The 20,991-nt window shown below is 44.2% G+C and overlaps 1 long non-coding RNA gene across 1 annotated transcript in view; it reads right to left on the reverse strand.

Annotated features, from left to right (window-relative positions):
• The window catches only part of LOC123364369, a 59,022-nt gene extending 44,678 nt beyond the window's left edge, over window positions 1–14,344 (reverse strand). Inside the window, exons 1-2 of the long non-coding RNA XR_006577077.1 lie at window positions 14,244–14,344; window positions 13,266–13,314 (exon numbers count right to left, since the gene is read on the reverse strand). This is a non-coding gene — a long non-coding RNA (uncharacterized LOC123364369). The remainder of the gene's footprint in view (window positions 1–13,265; window positions 13,315–14,243) is intronic.
• Window positions 14,345–20,991: the final 6,647 nt, after the last annotated feature.

The following is a 20,991-nucleotide window of genomic DNA, read 5'->3' on the forward strand; positions in this document are numbered from 1 at the left end:
GTTGCTACTCCAGGTCCAGATTTTAGATGGGGCCTTCTAATTTGCTTTAGGTTTGCAGATGCCCCTTAAGTATAGTTGCTGGCATGGTTGTTCAATGAAATCCAGCAGCTGCTGCTGCTTTGGAGCCCCCCAGTGCAAGTCTGGGGGTTTGACTCTGCTCTGACTTACCTGAGCTTTACACTGGTATAACTTCTTTGGTTTGACTGGAGTTACTCTATTTACCCTGGCGTGAGAACAGAATCAGGCCCTGGGTCCCCAGAGCAGCTGCATCTTTCATCTCTAGGAGCTATTCCAGTGCGTTAACAGCTGTGAATGACTCATAGGATTTCAATAAAAGTACACTTATCTTACTCTACTTTATTTTTCTTATTTTCTGAGGGAGAGAATGCTCAGGTACCCAAAGGTAGAGCCTCCATGGAACATAGCTGGAACTAGGGTTGAGTTGATTTCTGGTGTGAGCCACCACAAGGTATGGACATAAGCCACAACGTTGGTTCCAAATCCTCTTTTTAAAACTTCAAAATTTGAGAATGTTTAGAACAGGATTTGCATTTGGGCCTCTCTTGACTTTGCAAAGCACTCAAAAGCAGAGGAAGACGACACCGGAAATGCATAATGCAAACCCTCTGGCCAGAAGCTTCAAAGGGGAAAGAGCTCTCTACTCCCTCAGCTGGGGAAATGTGCTAACATGCACAGCTTCATTTGCTTAGGCTACCTATCCACAATTCCTCTAACAGCACATGGGAAATCATCATATACATGAACCTGTATTTTAGGGAATATTGGGCTCCCAGAAATGCTCTGGTGAAAGAGCTGTGTCCTTGTGGCAAAGAGCTCATTTCCAAACAGCCAGGACTCTGCTCAAGAGTTGTAAGTGTTTTTCTTCCCCTCCTGTGAAGACTTTGCTGCAAGAGATAGCATAGAAGGCTCCATAGCAAGAGACGACTCAGACTGAGGACTTTGTTGCAAGAGCTACCACGGAGAATTCCACGGCAGGAGATGACATGGAGGACAGCAGCAGAGCTGAGTGGACTCCAGTGAGACCCTGTCTATTCAACCTCTTGATAAAGCTGAATCACTGTACTGGGTTAGGTGGTGGCACCTCCTGGCGGGATTAGGCAAGCAGCTCGTTTGGGACCTGTAAAGAGGCTCACAGACTGCTGCTAGCTGCAGGAATGGGGTTTGGTGGAGGTATGAAGTTGTGCAGCCAAAGGACTACCACCACTCACTGTTGGGTGAGAAGGGAGTTAGGTAGACTCCTGCTAAAGTTACTGGAAGGAGGGTATTTTATTATTTCTTTGCATATAGATTCTGTTGCTGTGTTTTGCCAAATTATGACTGTTCCCTTCCCCCAAATAAAGATTTCTTTGTATACAGTCTCAGAGTGAGAGTGGGGAATTTCTGCCTCTTAAAGGAACTCAGGGAGGATAAATTAGATTTTCTAGGTTTCTGGTCAGTGGCTTGAGCTGGTTTAGTTATTTGTCAAAAAGTACCCTAGGTATATTGAACCCGGCTCTGTTTTGCTGCCCTTAATCATGTGGCAGAAGGATTAGAATACTCCTAGCATATCTAACTCAAGTAAGTTTGTATCTGGCACCCTAGTGAGTTTTGATAATTGAGCATTCAAAAATCATCAAAGCCACTAATTGATGCCATTCTGCTGTCAAGCTGCTCCAACCCTTCTCCTTCCTTATTAAACCAACTGCTGTAAAACTAAGACTTGTTGCAGAGATAATAAGAACTAAAGACCTGACAATTTTATTTAGCCTTCTAAGGAAAGACATAGTGCCTGGACATGATAAAATGGCCCAATTATCCTCTGTCCAGCAGCACCTATGTTGATATCTTAAATATAAAATGCAAACATTGGAAGTGCTTTAATAAAGAGCACAGTTCAGTCCCCTTGCACAAATATCCAGATTATAAAGATGACAAAAATGGTGATGCATGGACTTGTTTTTAACATCTCTTCTGTCTGGATCCCACTATCATGGAGCACTTTCAAGCAAGCTATCAAAGCAGCAGAAAAAGCATAATTTGAAACTAACCCTTAGTCTAGGATAAGTTTGACTTTTGGATATAAATAGCAGCTAACCCCTGCCTAAACTAAATGTTCCTTTTACTTTAAACTAGTTTAATTTAAGCAATAGGAGTGAGAGTTATTTTTAATGGGAAGCAGCTGTTCATTAAAGTTATAATGACATTTAGATACCCTGGTGATACACACCTCAGAAATGCCATAGATGGATAGATATTCATTAATCGCCCAACTGGCCTGGACATAAAATTAGCTTGAAAATAAACAGGTTACAGGTTTCTGGGTGTAATGTGGAGGCTTGGAGATAGGGTAGTATTGCAGGAGATGTACATGTGCCAGTGAACCTGCAACTCTGAATGTGCTAGAATCCAGTTTAGAGTAGATACATTGCAGAGGAGATGTTCTTGATCTTTGGGGGAAAAGGTGTCCACTGTACTGGATGAGTAATTAATAGACTTGGGTGAGGCTGCACATTCCATTTTGATAGCTGGGGGGAAACTGCTCTGGAAAGCCTGAAGCAAGTAATAGGATTATCTACACTGGAGCAAGAGGTGTAATGTCCAGCTTGGGTAGATATAACCTGCCTGGCTTTGATCAAGTTAGTGCTCTAAAAATAGAAACATAGCCATGGTTGTACAGGTGGCATAATGGGTTAGCCACCTGAGTATGTACCTAGGGTTTCCGATGGGATTGTACTCAGGACAGCTAGCCCATCCCACCACCCATGCACTTGCAGCTATGCTGATATTTTTAGCATGCCAGATCAGTCAAAGCTAGCATGTATATGTCTGCCCAAGTTGAAAATTATACCTTACAGCTCCAGCGTAGACATACCCTGAGAATCTTCCTGAGCAACAAGAGGATGAGCCCTATATAGTCATGGAATATGTCTGGAAAATGACTACCACTGGTTTCCAAATTGGTTTATATATATATTCACATTCCCATAAAGTTACAAGTGCATTGAAGAGTGTACATACAAATATTAACACAGCTTATGTATGTCTAAACAACTCTTTATTTTCTTAGGGCTTATCTACACTACAGGTTGTGTCAGTATAACTTATGTTGCTCAGGGCTGTGAATAAGCCACTCCCCTGAGGGCTGGTCTACACTGGGGGGGGGGGGAAATCGATCTAAGATACGCAACTTCAGCTACGTGAATAGTGTAGCTGAAATCGAAGTATCTTAGATCGAGTTACCTACCGTCCTCATGGCGCGGGATCGACGTCCGCGGCTCCCCCTGTCGACTCCGCTACCGCCGTTCGCGTTGGTGGAGTTGGAGTCAACAGGAGCGCGTTTGGGGATCGATATATCGCGTCTCATCTAGACGTGATATATCGATCCTCGAGAAATCGATTGCTACCCGCCGATACAGCCGGTAGTGAAGACATACCCTGAGTGACATAAGTTATACCGACCTAAGCGCTGATATGGACAGCGCTATATCGGAAGAAGTGCTTCTCCTGTCAACATAGCTACAGCTGCTCGCAGAGGTGGTTTTATTATGCCGACAGGAGAGCTCTCTCCCATTGGCTTAGACATGGATACAGCAGCATCAATGCAGCTGTGCCTCTGTAGTGCTTCTAGTGTAGACTAGCCCTTAGTGTCCAGGCCTTGTCCCACTGAAGCCACTGGGAGTTTTCCCCCCCGCCAGTGATTCAGTAGGGTGAGGGTTCAGCCCATAAATCAGGGATTAATCCAGGAAATAATTACCAAAATAAAAATAAAATTTTAGTCTTATTATTCTGAATCCTGCATTCAGTCTCTTTGACCATTTATTGCACACTAATTTCTTCCTACAGTCTTTTAACTTGGGTCTCTTCCTCATCTAAAGTGCAGTTCTGCTCTGTAAAATTAGCATGGTTAGGCTCCATATTTATTATCTCTCAAAGACTTCCATCCTAACTGCGATCAATTTACAAGTAAAGAGGGTTTTTTCCCCCCTCCACTGGCCAGTCTTGAAAACTCAACATGGGCTCTGAGTCAAACTGGGCTCTTCCTTCCTGGCACATAATCAACAGTAATCAAGGTACTCCAGGCCAAATTAGGACCTCAGTTACACCTGTGGAACCCCATTGTGTTCTAATTATGACTTCAGTGACACCTTTGCAACCCCATTGACAACAGCGGGGTTGCACAGTTGTCACTGACTGGAATTTAGAAAGCAATTCTGTTGCTGATACACTAAAAGGAATAGAATACTGCTCATTCCCTCTTTCGCAAGGTTGGCTATCTAGGGCTAGCAGGAGTAAAAACCAGCAAATATGTATTGGCATTAAAGTCAGCAGCTATGACTCTGAATATAGATAGGCAGAAGATCTGTGAAGTATGAAAATACCATTTCTACACAATAGCTTTTCAGAACAGAACTGTACTTTAATTAACAGCTCTGATTAATTAGAAGGAGCACACATAAGTACTGTTTTCTTTGTGCATCTCTTATTTTTGTGCTCTCTTAAATAAGTACTAACATAGCAGGAAATTTATTAGCAAACTCTAAGTAATGCTTAACTTTGAAACAAATGTACTTGCATGAGAGTGTTTTGATTAATCTGCTCTTCATTAACTGAACACCTTGGCAACTGTTTAGTAAATTATGTGTTGATGGAAACCAGCACAATTATACACAATTGCATTTTTTAGAATCCAGCCTCTGACAACATTTAATTATCATCGAACAAACATTCATTATTTGTTTACATCAGGTCTAGACCTAAACTTGATAATTGCCAGACATATGTGCAGTTGTGGGAGGACTGGCAATCTGGATATCCATAGGGCTCAATTCCAAGGCAATAATCATTGGCTGGCCATAAAAAGCTCTGGCACGTTTACAAACTGGACAGGGTTGTACACTGTGTGACCTAAGAATTAGAGATGGAGAACATATGGGAATTTTTCCATCCACCAGAGCTGTCGGGGAACTGCTGTAGAGACATCCAGTACAAATTAAATTCTCCTAGTTTTCCGTTTCATTACAAACCCAAAACTGACCACTTTTTCCTCAGTTACACACATATTTTATTGAACTTTAGTGTTCGGCTCGGCAAGAAACACACCAAACTGGGCCCAATTTTTGTGCTAACCTAGGCCAATTTGTGGGGTATAGCGTAAGGGGAAAAACACCAAGTGAAATTCAGTAGTTTTGCATTATTTGCCTTGAAAAAAAGCAACATTAGGTGATTTCTGTATGTACTGCACCAATGCTCTACCATGGTTTAAAGAGCACTGTGCTGATGGAGACGACATCAATGTTTTGACATGTGCTACTTACAGATCCTATGTCACTTGTCTTAGCCACAATACCTAGGGTAAAACTGGATAATTACATTCTTCTGACCTAACCTCCCTGTGCAGTTTCTACTAGATAGCATATTCTTCACTGTAGTGCTGCTGTGTATTGTTAATAAGCTGGCTTGTTTTACAAGGTACAGCTGGTGGCTGCAATTTAGGCCATGTCTACACCACAGAGTTAAGTTGACTTAAGTTACATAGATCAGTGGTTCTCAAAGCTGGTCTGCCGCTTGTTCAGGGAAAGCCCCTGGTGGGCTGGGCTGGTTTGTTTACCTGTCGCATCCACAGGTTCGGCCGATCGCGGCTCCCACTGGCCACGGTTCGCCACTCCAGGCCAATGGGCGTGGCGGGAAGCGGTGCAGGCCAAGGGATGTGCTGGCTGCCCTTCCTGCAGCTCCCATTGGCCTGGAGCAGCAAACTGCGGCTATTGGGAGCCGTGATCAGCCAAACCTGCGGATGCAGCAGGTAAACAAACCGGCCCAGCCCACCAGGGGCTTTCCCTGTGCAAGCGGTGGCCCAGCTTTGAGAACCACTGACATAGATGATCATAAACTGCTGTAAGTACATTGCTTGTGCATGTTCACACAATGCTCCTTGTGTCGATGAAGTGCATCCACAGTTGGTGCTCTAGCACTGACAGAGAGAGCAGTGCACCATGGGTAGCTATCCCACTGTGCAAACCACCACCTTCTCCTGCTAGGAATTCTGGGAATGGATCGCAGTGCATCATGGGGGTGGAATCACATCTCATGATGCAGTTTTCTCCATCCCATAATTCCAAGGGCTTACATCTGCATGTTGTGCCATTTTTCAACTGCCCCTGTAAACTTTGCACCCACCGTCTTTGCCTGAAAGCATGGATACTGCACTGCTCACCAGTCTTGTGATAAGCACTATGAACACAACGCGGCTGATCCTGCAGTATTTCATGAGCTGTGAATTTGAACAGGAATCCGTAGGGCTTGCCCTGATGTGTGCCATGGAAAGAAACAATTCAAGATTGATGCTGGCATTCACGGAGCAGCTGCACACAATGGACCATCACTATGAGCTCGGGAAACAAGCACCAAACGGTGGGATTGGATTGTGATGCAGGTATGGGATGATGAGCAGTAGCCACCTTCCTTGAACTCTGTGTGGAACTCACCCCTTCCCTGCGGCACAAGGACCCCAAAATGAGAGCTGCCCTAATGGTGGGAAAGCAAGTGGCAATCACTGTGTGGAAGGTGGCAACTCCAGAGTGCTACCAATCAGTCACAAATCACTTTGGAGTTGGGGAGTCCACTGTGGGGGTTGTGGCCATGCAAGTGTTCAGGGCCATTAATTCCTCCTCCAACAAAGGACTGCGACTCTGGGCCATGTGCAGGAAATCGAGGATGGCTTCGCGGCCATGGGATTCCCTAACTTCAGCAGGGTGACAGATGGCACACATCCCAATTTTGGCCCCAGACCATCTTGTGATGGAGTACATCAACAAATGGCTACTTCTCTGTGGTATTGCAGGCCCTGGTGGATGACTGGAGTCATTTCACTGACATACATGCAGTGTGGTCAGGGAAGGTGCATGACACACACATCTTCAGGAACACTAGCCTGTATAGAAAGCTGCATGCAGGTACTTTCTTTCCAGAACAGAAGATTCCAACAGGAGATGTGGAAATGCCTATAGTGATCCTGGGAGATCCAGCCTACCCCATACTCTCCTGGCTCATGAAGTCATACACTGGAAACCTTGACAGTGCCAAGGAGCACTTCAACAGCAGGCTCAGCAGGTGCAGAATGACCACAGAATGTGTGCTTGGCAGATTAAAGGGTCACTGGTGCTGCCTTTTTGGCAGGTTAGATATCAGTTAGGAAAATATTCCCATGGGCATAGCAGCCCCCTGTGCTCTGCATAACATTTGTGAAGTCAAGAGGGAAAAGTTTCCCCAGGGGGGGAGCGTTGAGGTGGATAGCCTTGTGGCTGATTTTGAGCTGCCAGACACCAGGGTTGTTAAAGGCACCCAATGATGGGCTAGTCAAATCAGGGTGGATTTGAAGCAGCATTTTGACAGTGAGCCCCAGTACCAGGAATGTCTTTCTGCAATGAATTGAGCCAGGCATTGTTTACTTGCTACCTTGAATGACCCCTGTATGAATGATTCCTTCCTGAGCATTAACTGTAGTCTTCAAATGTGCCAATTGCCTGTGTATGAATTTCTGTTGCAACCACCCTGTGTAGGTCACAAGTAAAGCCTAAATTTTTATTAAACAGAAGTACACAGATTAACATTTCTCTGAAGTATCAGAGGGGTAGCCGTGTTAGTCTGGATCTGTAAAAGCAACAAAGAATCCTGTGGCACCTTATAGACTAACAGACGTTTTGCAGCATGAGCTTTCGTGGGTGAATACCCACTTCTTCAGATGCAAGTGGTGGAAATTTCCAGGGGCAGGTTTATATATGCAAGCAAGAAGCAAGCTAGAGATAACGAGGTTAGATCAATCAGGGAGGATGGGGCCCTGTTCTAGCAGTTGAGGTGTGAAAACCAAGGGAGGAGAAACTGGTTCTGTAATTGGCAAGCCATTCACAGTCTTTGTTTAATCCTGAGCTGATGGTGTCAAATTTGCAGATGAACTGGAGCTCAGCAGTTTCTCTTTGAAGTCTGGTCCTGAAGTTTTTTTGCTGCAGGATGGCCACCTTAAGATCTGCTATTGTGTGGCCAGGGAGGTTGAAGTGTTCTCCTACAGGTTTTTGTATATTGCCATTCCTAATATCTGATTTGTGTCCATTTATCCTTTTCCTTAGAGACTGTCCAGTTTGGCCGATGTACATAGCAGAGGGGCACTGCTGGCATATGATGGCATATATTACATTGGTGGACGTGCAGGTGAATGAACCAGTGATGGTGTGGCTGATCTGGTTAGGTCCTGTGATGGTGTTGCTGGTGTAGATATGTGGGCAGAGTTGGCATCGAGGTTTGTTGCATGGGTTGGTTCCTGAGCTAGAGTTACTATGGTGCGGTGTGCAGTTACTGGTGAGAATATGCTTCAGGTTGGCAGGTTGTCTGTGGGCGAGGACTGGCCTGCCACCCAAGGCCTGTGAAAGTGTGGGATCATTCTCCAGGATGGGTTGTAGATCCCTGATGATGCGCTGGAGGGGTTTGAGCTGGGGACTGTATGTGATGGCCAGTGGAGTCCTGTTGGTTTCTTTCTTGGGTTTGTCTTGCAGTAGGAGGCTTCTGGGTACACGTCTGGCTCTGTTGATCTGTCTCCTTATTTCCTCGTGCGGGTACTGTAGTTTTGAGAATGCTTGGTGGAGATTTTGTAGGTGTTGGTCTCTGTCTGTGGGGTTAGAGCGGATGCGGTTGTACCTCAGTGCTTGGCTGTAGACAATGGATCTTGTGGTGTGCCCGGGATGGAAGCTGGAGGCATGAAGGTAGGCATAGCGGTCGGTAGGTTTTCGGTATAGGGTGGTGTTAATGTGACCATCAATTATTTGCACCGTAGTGTCTAGGAAGTGGACCTCCCGTGTAGATTGGTCCAGGCTGAGGTTGATGGTGGGGTGGAAGCTGTTGAAATCTTGGTGGAATTTTTCCAGAGTCTCCTTCCCATGGGTCCAGATGATGAAGATGTCATCAATGTAGCGTAGGTAGAGAAGGGGCGTGAGTGGACAGGAGCTGAGGAAGCGTTGTTCCAGGTCAGCCATAAAAATATTGGCATATTGTGGGGCCATGCGGGTGCCCATAGCGGTGCCACTGATCTGGAGATATATATTGTCATCAAATTTGAAATAGTTGTGTCTGAGGATAAAGGCACAGAGCTCAGCAACCAGTTGTGCTGTGGCATCATCAGGGATACTGTTCCTGACAGCTTGTATTCCATCAGCGTGTGGGATGTTGGTGTAGAGAGCCTCTACATCCATGGTGGCCAGGATGGTGTTTTCTGGAAGTTCACCAATGCATTGTAGTTTCCTCAGGAAATCAGTGGTGTCACGGAGATAGCTGGGCGTGCTGGTGGCATAGGGTCTGAGTAGAGAGTCCACATATCCAGACAGTCCTTCAGTGAGAGTTCCTGAAGCATATTCTCACCATGCTTCCAACCTGAAGCATATTCTCACCAGTAACTGCACACCGCACCATAGTAACTCTAGCTCAGGAACCAACCCATGCAACAAACCTCGATGCCAACTCTGCCCACATATCTACACCAGCAACACCATCACAGGACCTAACCAGATCAGCCACACCATCACTGGTTCATTCACCTGCACGTCCACCAATGTAATATATGCCATCATATGCCAGCAGTGCCCCTCTGCTATGTACATCGGCCAAACTGGACAGTCTCTAAGGAAAAGGATAAATGGACACAAATCAGATATTAGGAATGGCAATATACAAAAACCTGTAGGAGAACACTTCAACCTCCCTGGCCACACAATAGCAGATCTTAAGGTGGCCATCCTGCAGCAAAAAAACTTCAGGACCAGACTTCAAAGAGAAACTGCTGAGCTCCAGTTCATCTGCAAATTTGACACCATCAGCTCAGGATTAAACAAAGACTGTGAATGGCTTGCCAATTACAGAACCAGTTTCTCCTCCCTTGGTTTTCACACCTCAACTGCTAGAACAGGGCCCCATCCTCCCTGATTGATCTAACCTCGTTATCTCTAGCTTGCTTCTTGCTTGCATATATAAACCTGCCCCTGGAAATTTCCACCACTTGCATCTGAAGAAGTGGGTATTCACCCACGAAAGCTCATGCTGCAAAACGTCTGTTAGTCTATAAGGTGCCACAGGATTCTTTGTTGCTTTTACATTTCTCTGAAGTGAGGATCTCACATCTGTGTGTAAATCCAGCTGTCACTATGGAAAATGTCCCTATGAGTGGAGTGCAAGGGGTACTGCGATGGGCTGGGAACATGAGCGCAATGTGTGTGGGGAATTTGGGGATGGCAAGGAAGGCAGTTCTGCATGGGCTGCAGAAAAATGAGTACTTACTGCAGCTCCCGCCTCCTGCTTCAAGTATGCCAGAGCCAGACTGCTGGGATTGGCTACATCCCGCCTGAGTCAAAAAGAGTTCCTGGCTTACCACGTCACCAGATGAGCCTGTTACCTGTCCCACATTCTCCTCCAACTTGACCTCCTCATCCACTACTTCATCCTCAGGGTTGACTCTGCTGGCTGCTGCCTTCATTCCCCCTGAAGTATCTGCAGGGCTCTCAGCAATAGAGAAGGGGTCGCCACCGAGGATGGCGAGCAGCTCCTTGTAGAAGTGGCATGTTTTCAGTGCTGCACCAGAGCAATGGTTGGCCTCCCTAGCCTTCTGGTATGCCTGCCTCAGCTCCTTGATCTTAGCATGGCACTGCTGTGTGTCCCTTTTGTTCCCCTTCTCATCCATGCCATGAGCAATCTGCTTGTAGGCATCAAAGTTCCTACAGCTGAATCGAAGCTGTGTCTGCACTGCTTTCTCTCCCCACAGACCCAACAGATCCAGTAACTCCAGTGTACTCCACATTGGAGCCCATTTTCTGAGGAAAGCTGGCATGGTCAGCTGGGAAGATGCGATGTGAGCTCTCTGAGCTGAGCAAACAGGAAGTGGAATTTCAAAAATTCCTGGGCCTTTAAAGAGGAAGGGGCAAATGTCTGTGTATCTGGCTGCAGGGCAACAGAGTAGAAACTGCTTACCAGAGCGGTCATGATGGGCATTGTGGGACACCTCCTGGAGGCCACTTAGGGTGACATAAGAAAGTGTAATGTCTATACCGACATTGCGCAGCTCAAAAAAAAAAAGCTCTATGCTGCTTGTTGAGGTAGTTTTATTACGTCGGCGTAGCAGGAGAGTTAAATCGGTGGGGGGAACATTGTAATCAGGGGCGGCTCTAGAAATTACGCTGCCCCAAGCAGGGCAGCGCGCCGCGCCGCCCTTCCCCGGTCCCGCGGCCGGGACAGAAGTGTCTGCGGCGGGTGCGCTGGTCCCGCGGCTCTGGTGGAGCATCCGCAGGCATGCCTGCGGGAGCTCCGTCCGAGCCGCGGGACCAGCGCACCCGCTGCAGTCATGCCTGCGGGAGCTCAAGTGGAGCCGCGGGAAGAGGGGACCCTCCGCAGTCATGCTGGAGCCAAATGCCACCCTGCCACGAAATGCCGCCCCATGCGCCTGCTTGGCGTGCTGGGGTCTGGAGCCGGCCCTGATTGTAATGTGTACAGCTCTGTTATTTTGTTGATGAAACCTGACTTGTCAACAAAACTGTGTAGTGTAGACTAGGTCTTAGTGAAAAATGAAAAAATCCCTGTGTATAATTTGTACTTTTTGGTTTCTAAAGTACTTTAAGAAACTTCAGATAAGAATCCTTATATAAATATAAGATCAAAGAATTATCACTTTCCTTCTAGTTTGCCATTCATTTCATTTTCCATTAGCATAGCACAAGCATAAGATTCACCTGTCACATCCTTTTATGCTAAAATGTACCCAGATAGAACTGCTCTGCTCTGACCTCCTCTTCAGAAGTTCATTTCAATATGAACTTCCAGAGACTACAGAAAAACCACTCACAGGTCACACCCAGCCACTGAGCAAAAATTGATCACAATGATTTATCAGTTAATAGCTGATAAAAGAAAATGGATCTCCCACCCTAAGTGGGACTCTTATTCTGCAGTTCTTAAACATCAAACAAGGCAGACCTAGAGGGTCTGCTGTTGCTTCTTCAATTTCTGTTTCTGCTGTAGCTACAATGAGAGTGGGGTACTGTCCAGCAAAAAAAACGAGCAAAAAACAAAAAGGAAAAAAAAAATCCCACCCCACCTGAAACACAGCACAAAAAGCCAAATGTTCAGAGGTAACATGAACATATGCAGAAATTTACACAGAGCTGTTAAAAACATAAAAATCAGCATTTGTGTATTTGCAAATGTGAATCAAATAATCATATAAATGAACAGGTAGCTGTGCGAGCAGGGCTGGGGGGAGGCAGCACGCAGGGGAACTCCCCGCCCCAGCTCACCCCTGCCCCGCCTCCTCCCCGAGCACACCTAAGCTGATTGGCGCCGCAAGCCTGGGAGGCGGGAGAAGTGAAGCAGCGATGGCGTGCTTGGGGTGCTCGTGCATGGAGCAGGGATGAGCTGGGGCAGGGGGGTGCCTCAGGGTGGGGAGCTGCCGCAAAGGGGGTGCCTCAGGGCGGGGGGGGGGGAAGCTGCTGCGGGAGGGCGCCTCCGGGCGGGGGCACAGGGAGGGGAGGGCGCAAAGTGGAAGTTTCGCCTAGGGCGCGAAACATCCTTGCACCGGCCCTGTGTGCAAGCAACTAATTTTTACAGATAGGCAGGGGCACTGGAATAATTTGTATAGGGGGGTGCTGAGAGCCATTGAAACAAACTGTAAACCCTGTATATGATGGAAACCACTTCAAGCCAGGGAGTGCAGCACTCCCAGCACCCTTAGTTCCAGCACCTCTACATATAGATATAGTGGCATGTACAAACCAAGTGCTCCCATAACATTACCCTATGGAAATTTGTCCCAAGAGGCCAATGGTCCCTTTTCTTTCTCCACTGCCACTAACACAACTGCTGTAAAACCAAGACTTGTTACAGAGACAAGAACTAAAGAACCATGCCCTTTATATAATCACTCAGTTAAGGAGAAGGGATTTCTGAGAGTGGTGACTCAAGATGAAAGCTTTTAGAAAACTGAGGGATTTCCCGTTTGCCCACAAGAATCACTGCAGTTGCTGGCTTACTATCAAATTCAAAATCAAATATTGGCATATAGAGATAGGCTTGAGACAAATGCCTGGATCTGAACACCCCAGATTTTGGAGCTAGATCCAGATCCAATCTTTGCCACTTAGGCCATCTCTATCCATGTGCTATATACTGCATGTGTGCAATTCTACTGATTCATCTCTGTTAAATACAATCAGATAATGTATGATCAATCTGCACTTACTTACAATGAGTGAGGATTCAGAAGAGATTTATTAAAGAGAAAGTCCACAGCAACTGCAAGAAAAAAAAGAAAATGTATTCACATTGTCCTTTCATCTCCTTTCCTTCTTAAGTTTCTGTTCAAGGACAGTGGTGTTACAATCTAAGAAAGTAAACATTCAGTACAACCCTAGCCAGTTTGGGATAATTGGCTCAGGTTATAAATAGCCAATCTAGTTGTTTAGGGGCTGTGTAGGAGTCAAAATAAGTTGCCAAAAATGGTTTCATGTTTGGTACTCACAGCAAACAGAAGTCATTTTGTCTCATTACGTCTTCACTAATAAGACCTGCTGCTGCAAACCATTACTAACATGATTAATTCTTACTCAGATGAGTAGCCCCACTGAAGTTGATGGGACTACTGGTGGGCCTGATCCTGCATGCATGCAATTAAAGGGAGCTCTACCATTGACTTCAGTAGGACCAGAGCTCATGTTCACAAGCATTATTCATGTAAGTGACAGTTGCAGGATCAGGCCCATATTCTGTTAGCACTTGATTCTGGAACACTTGAGTCACACAACTAATTTCACTGCCTTTATGAAATTACTTACATATTGTGACAAAGCTCTGTCCTTGTCTCCGTGGGTCCTGCGTTTCCTGACAGATTTCGCTAGCCTCAGAGGCTCACTGTGACCCTCCACTTAACCCTTCTCCCTCTAGGAACAAGGATCAGTCTACTGAGCCATATTCATCATAAGCCAGCGAGGGAGGTGAGGAGAAGTAACCCTCCCTTGCACAGTCTCTGTTGTCTCCCAGTCTCAGTGATTAATCAGGGGGGCAAAGGAGGGAAGCCCAGGCCCACCCTCTACTCCGGGCTCCAGCCCAGGGACCCTAATAGTATTAGCTATGGTAGCTGACCTTTTAAGAACAGGACATGTACAATTTCCTGGGCTCCTTCCCCACAGCAGCCCCCACTTCCTCAAGCTCCACTTCACCCTTACCTCAGGCCCTCCTTCCTTGTGATTGATATGGTGTGCACAGCTCAGTCTCTCCAACAGTACAACTTCTTACAGACCCTGACATGCACACCCACCTAACTAACTGGGAGGCTTTTAACTAGTTTCAGACAGCCCCTGATTGGCTTCAGGTGTCCCAATAAACCTAGCATCCTCCCTGCCTTCTGGAAAGCTCTTAATTGGCCCCAGGTGTCTTAATTGAGCTGGAGCAGCTGCCATTTACTTATCCTGGTACCAGGGATTTGTTTAACCTGAGGCTAATATATCTATCTCCCACTTCTTTTCTATAGCCATCTGGCCTTGCACCGTCACAATATATAAGGTATACAGGATAAAGTCTTTCAGATTTGATCTTGTACTATTCGAGCCAATGGGAGCTTTTCCAGTGGCTAAAATGGGAGCCGGATCAAACTCTGAATGACTAAGGATTTCAAACAATTTTTAAAGCAATGCAGCTCACCTTCAAATAAGCCTTATTGCAATCTTGTCTACTAAATATGAAGCACTTTCACTTTCTTAGCACACAATGCAGTGGGAACAAATCAAGAGATTGACGGTAAAATAAATAAAGCTCTGGGTTTTCCTTATAGTATATTGGTATTGAAGTTTCCCCACTACATTCCTTTTGTATGTATTTAAGAGTTTGATTAATTTTTTCCAGTATATAAACTCACCACATCTCTGGGGATGACATCCAAGTTATGAATCGTACAGACATATAATAAATGTATTGATTTTATATTACCTAAATATAAAAATAATAACATAATATATGTTTTTATGAACTGTTGCACATTATATATCTGTATGTGTAAATACAAGAATCATGTAGTATTTTAATAATAATTATTCATATGCATACATAAGAACAAGGACCATATATATTCTTTTAACCCCTTTAACTCATTAGCCAGGCAGATTGCTTTTTTTAGATAAAGTCTGAGGGAAAAGTTATACCAAGGTGAATTTTGAAACAACTGTGTCACTCTGAAACTGATCCCTCAATGATTCTTATCTGCAAACGATGGGATATTTGTTCCATTGAACGTCACAAGGATAAAATCGGTCTAAAGTCTCATGTTAGCTATTGGCAACTGCATAAGAGCATTACATCTGAAAACAGGCTTTACTTTATTGACCATAAAAGTAAACAATGTATCTTATCATTCTACTATTTAAGTAGCAAAATACTTTTAGATGCACGCTTTCAAAGACTTTCCAGCCTATTAAATATACAATTGTCTCAATATGGGCTAGTACTTTACTTAATATAGTTCTTACAACAGACCTTATAAAACCCTGCCATGAGGTCAAGAGATGTTCTGTCCAAGTAACTACTCAGAGAGCAAGAAATGAGATAACATTTCAAAAGTGCCTAAATGCCCAGTTTAAAAAATGACTTAGGCACCTAAATACAGTCAAGGATCTGGGACAAAGTCACTTTTGAAAATGGTGTCTACATGGTACCATTAAAGAGCTCTGAAGAGGTATGATTTGTAAAGCACTTTGATGTGTTGCACTCTAACTGCCCCATGTAGATCCTGCTGGCCTGCTCCAAAAAATAACTAGTTTGGGTTAATGTATTTCTGTTTGAAACTTGTTTGAAACATGACCATGTTAACACGAACTATGTACCTTTTAGAGCATGCCAGAGAACAGTTAGTGTGCTTTACAAATCTCACCCCTCTGATACCTTTTGCCATGCCATATAAACAAGCCCTTAGACGCTTTTGAAAATTTTATCCATAGTCTTAACTTTATTTTCCTACTGGAATCATAGGACCAAATTATCTTCCTTGATCCAGCCCCTTTGATTTCTCTGTGATGCAAAGAGAGAGAAAAAATTATGGCTCTCTCCAGCTGAGGATTCTCTCAGGGTTGAACATTTCCCAGATGTCATAGAGATGGCATACCCAGCCACTGCACCATGCCCCTGCAGCCCCTGGCAATGGGAGCATGAGCAGGGAAAAAGGCACTGCTGGAGCTCTGTTGCTTCATACCTGTTCTTTGGTGGATACTGGGTGCAGCCAAGAACATGGCCAATAGAGTCAGAGAGTTAAAGTCAACACTGGAGTAAGCTGATTCAATTTTACTGGAGTGAATTTGATTTATGTAAATTAGACCTCTTAGGTCATTCAGTTCCATCCACACTGACACTGCAGGATTATTCTCTACTATATTTCCTACTGCTTTGTGCAGTCTGGTTTTAAATGCATCCAGAAGAGTTAATTCTGTATCTTATGTCAATAATAAATTTTATATAACCGATCATAAAAGATGATTCATTCTTTCCTATATTTTAAAGTATCCAAGGTTATTAAATAAAAAATATGGATCTGGATAGCTTTAAGAGCCACATTTGGAAACACTAAGACCAATTTGTGTATGTGCTTGAGGCTGGACCCAAAGTTCATTGAAGTCAAAGGGATTCTTTCCATTGACCTAAATTGGCTTTCATTCAGACTCTCACTGCACATGCAACATACATATTGATCATTTCAAACGAGTAAGCATTTATATACTTGTTTGCCTGTGAATGAGGAAATGTGGAATTTGTGGGAAATTGGGTGCCTGCCCCAATTTTGAAGGCACATTTATTTTGCGTACCAGTGTCTCAAATTTTCATTCAATGGATCTTGAATCAGCAAATGCCAGGAGACTGAAAGTTATAGTTAATAATACATCCCTGATTCTTACTCTTTTTATTTTTCACAACATGAGTGAAAGATGGAGAGTCAGCCCTAATTACGAATTTCAGTGCTTTTGTTAGGTTAAAATCAGACTTTCTGTAGAAGCAGGGCTTTTATTTTATGTACCAGTATTTATTTTTTGCTACTTGATTAATAGGAAAGGAAAAAAGTATGTAGCCACCCCAAATATAAATTGTATATTCACAAATTCATATTTAAAGGTGAACTAAAATGCAATAAATAAACAATTCAGCTGTTTAAGATTTCAAATTATTAGCCAACTCGTGTAGATTTAAACAACATAATAATAGTCTAAATTACCAATCAATTTAGTTTGAAGCCCTGGCTCTGATCACTGCCTGTGGCTGAGGGGGATATGGTGTAACTCAGGAGGAGAGGTACCAAGGTAGCCTTAGTGTCCTACCACAGTTCTGGGACTGAAATGCTCTAAGCTCCGACCCCGCCTGCCCCCATCCAGTGAAAGTGAGAGCTCTGAAGACTGCTCTAATGTCTGCCATCTGACAATGGCCTCAACACAACCTCCTTCCCCACAGCCACACCCCAATGCCAGCTGCGGGAATGGCACAGGAGTCATCGCACTGGCTTTACACCCCCACAGGATCTCCTTACCCTCGGGTGATCCCCCAGGGTCAGTTAAGCTGGTGTTAGGACTGCTTTGTGCTGATGAGGCAGTGGGCACAGCACAGATGAGCATCAGGATAAAAATATTTGGAGTTTGTTTCTAAGGGAGTGATAACCATTGAGTTTGGTGAACGGTCAGTGACAAAGTAGTGTGATCTGGTTTCCATCAGATAATGGATCTAATTCTGGAGCACCTGAGGAACAGGAGATGCACAGATCTGGTTGGAAAACATTAAAATTATTGTAAGAAACAAAAAAAAAATTTGGAAACTTTGTATGAAAAAATGTCAGGCTTTGTTTGTTGGTTTGTTTATTTTGAAAAACCATCAAACCAACAACTTCTCAGTTATGTGCAGGTTTTTTTGTTTTCAAACTCTGAAAACAGGGGCATCCATAGCCGTACGCCAATTACTCAGCATTGGGCCCACCCAATGGCAGTGGCTCGGGGGTGGCAGGGCCAAAATTGAGCATGTGATGTCATCACCTGATGCACAGGAGCCTCAGCAGTGCTGAGGTTTGCTGCCCCCTATCATGACTGGGGGGCGGAGGGGCCAAACCTGAGTGTGGAGTGGGGTGGCTAGTCCTGTTCCTCATCGCTGCTGCTGTGAGACCCACTCCTGCATCAGTGCTTCTCCAGCCTCGCCCCACTTCCAGCAATCTGTGTCCCCTCTGCTCTGCCTGTGGGACTTGCTCAATGACAGCCTTGAGACCTGCTACAAATACAGGGAGCAGTAGGGAGTGCCCATATAGGAGAGGAGGCTGGGAGAGACATGGCGGGGAACCCTGGGGTATACCATGTGATAGTGTTCTGGGGGTGCTCCCTGACTGTTAATGTTCCAGTTCTGTTTTTCATCCCTGAAAAAGATCAAGAAAAAGATCATTTTTAGTCACCAAGCTCCAGAAGGGGTAGGTGAAAGGTGAGGATGCGGAAGTTAGTAATGAAGCCTACAGCATGGATAACTCCTTGAAATCTGGTTGAAAACAATGGGCATTGCAGGAAGTGCAAACCAGGGCAGGATTTAATACACAATATACATTATAAGAGCCAGATTTTCAGATCTTACGGAAACACTTCAGCATTGTCAATAAAATGCACTGAAGTAATTGTGCCTGCCTCCATGTCACATCTCAAAGTATTTTTACTCGACAATATATAATACTTGCAAGTGAAAATACAAGTGATCACTTCTTAGCCATTTTGTCTTACAGTTTAAGATGAAAACAATGAACTTTGCACACAAGTCTCTAAAAGACAAGTACACTGCATCTACAGGGTCTGGTATACTTGGGAAATTTTAGGTACTGAGACTAACACCTGCTAACTAACATAGAAATCTATATTTAGGCTCTGTTACTTCATGCTTGGTTAACCTGGAGAGCATGTCTGGGAGAGCAACTGGTGTTAACCAGTCTGATAGGGTGCTGCCTGCAGCACTACAAACTTGTTAACCTAGCATTTAAAATAGATCTCGCACACTATCTCATGGCTAGTTTTATCCTGTATTGCCCATTCTCCTTCCCCTCCACTATTACTGATGTTGGGAAGAATGAGATGCTGCTACAAATGGCTCCATTTTGATGAAGTCCCTCATTAAGAATTGTATCTAGACAATAGGAAGAGCAATGTATGACTCATATCATCACAGATGGGGTATTTTATACACTGCAAGACTGAGGGATGGGGCTCAATTAAGTTAAATGGACCACAGCCCCAGTTTGCTTAAGCACCCAGTTTGGTACTTTCTTTAGTGTAGTTACATATATGCTTCAGAGCCCAGAAGAGGTAAGTAAACCAGCTTGTTGTAGTTAAGATCACAGTTTAGGTATGGCATGGATCGAGAGACCGGTTTGTGCTGCTTTCAATGTACAGGGAAATGTCTGCACTCTACCAGCCTGCAATTATAGCTCACGCTATAAATGGCCACTAAACATTTTGCATTCCCGGCAAGATGACTGCCTGTTCTGCCTGCAGGACAAAGCCAGCCCTTCATGAATTGATACTGAATATTTGTAACTTCCATTGACTTTAATGAGATTTGTGGGTAACTCGGGGCTTCTGAAAAAGGCAGATTGTTTTTATATAGGTTCCTAAGTATAGATTTAGGAGTCTGACTTTAAGCACCTAGGTTTGAAAATTTCAAGCAATGTGCAAACCCAATAAATGGGTATATTATACCCTCTTACATGGTTGCTAACTCTTGAGGTGAAATAGAGAAAGATTTGAAGAATTCAAGTACAAATATTGCATTTAATTTGCTTTTAAAGTTTGTTAATTACAACTCTGGTTCAAAGCACTGAAATTGGTACTGGGCATTCATTTAGTTTAAGTTCTTGAATAACTTAATTGACATCATAAATCCTCATAGACTTTAGTATCACTGTATCAATGATCAATAACTGATAACAGACATTTCAAAGATTAAAAGAAATTAGTATTTTAGCTTTCTTGGAATGCAGGCTATAGCTAATTTGATTAGGTAAAAGAATTAGCTCATCAAGGACAAGGCTGAAGATGTTTTCTTGATTTTTGGGCCCATCTCTCTCCTTTGAGCAGTCTTTTTTTAATTTATTTATTTCAATTGTACATCAAACCAGGCCATTTTGTAGTTCAAATGAACATACAGCCCTAATTTCATAAGCCCCACAATCCTCCTGTTCCTGTCCTCAGGCCACAATTTCCTTGTGATGGAAAATAATTTCTCCACATAAACCTTGCTTACTGATATGGGTGGGACTAAGATCAGAATGGCCTTTGGCACTATCACTGCTCTTCTAGTCAGGAGCTGGAGGGTAAGGAGCTGGGGGCCAGCCTACTGCCCTCAGCCCAGGGAGCAGACAGCTACACTCACAGGCTCCCTGGATGCACTGGCGAGCTGTAGAGCACTATCTGTTCTATGTAAAAGAGGCAGACAGAACTGGGCAAGTGTGCTCCACTCAACCAAGACTGCCACATCACTGCCATTCTAAAAAGTATATTTTTCAGTATCTGCAAAGACATCGCATAAATGATTAATGCTGTTACCACTTAATGGGAGAAAGAAAAACAATTTTCCATGAATTAGGGATATTTGAATATCCCAACAAGATCTGTTAAGGAAAAAGGCCATTGACTAAAGACAATCACAAAACATTCAGGACAGTTGCAGCCTTAACTCTTATCCACTATGAAAAAGTCCTTGTCTACAATCTGTATTAAGTGTGAATGGAATCACTTCAATTGCACTCAGGTCACCTGGTGCACTGGGGTCTCATGGTGTCCTATACTAAAGGGCGTCTTCAAGATGCAAATCCCAGGTCCATTTTAGTTCACAGAAGTGAGTATGATATTACTGCTTATTTCTACTTCCCAAATTCCCTTGTAGCTATGCTGAGGGAGAATCTTCAGTGCTTGGGATTTTCCC

This window comes from Mauremys mutica, chromosome 2 (assembly GCF_020497125.1).
Source record: "Mauremys mutica isolate MM-2020 ecotype Southern chromosome 2, ASM2049712v1, whole genome shotgun sequence".
In the NCBI taxonomy this organism is placed as follows: Eukaryota; Metazoa; Chordata; order Testudines; family Geoemydidae; genus Mauremys; species Mauremys mutica.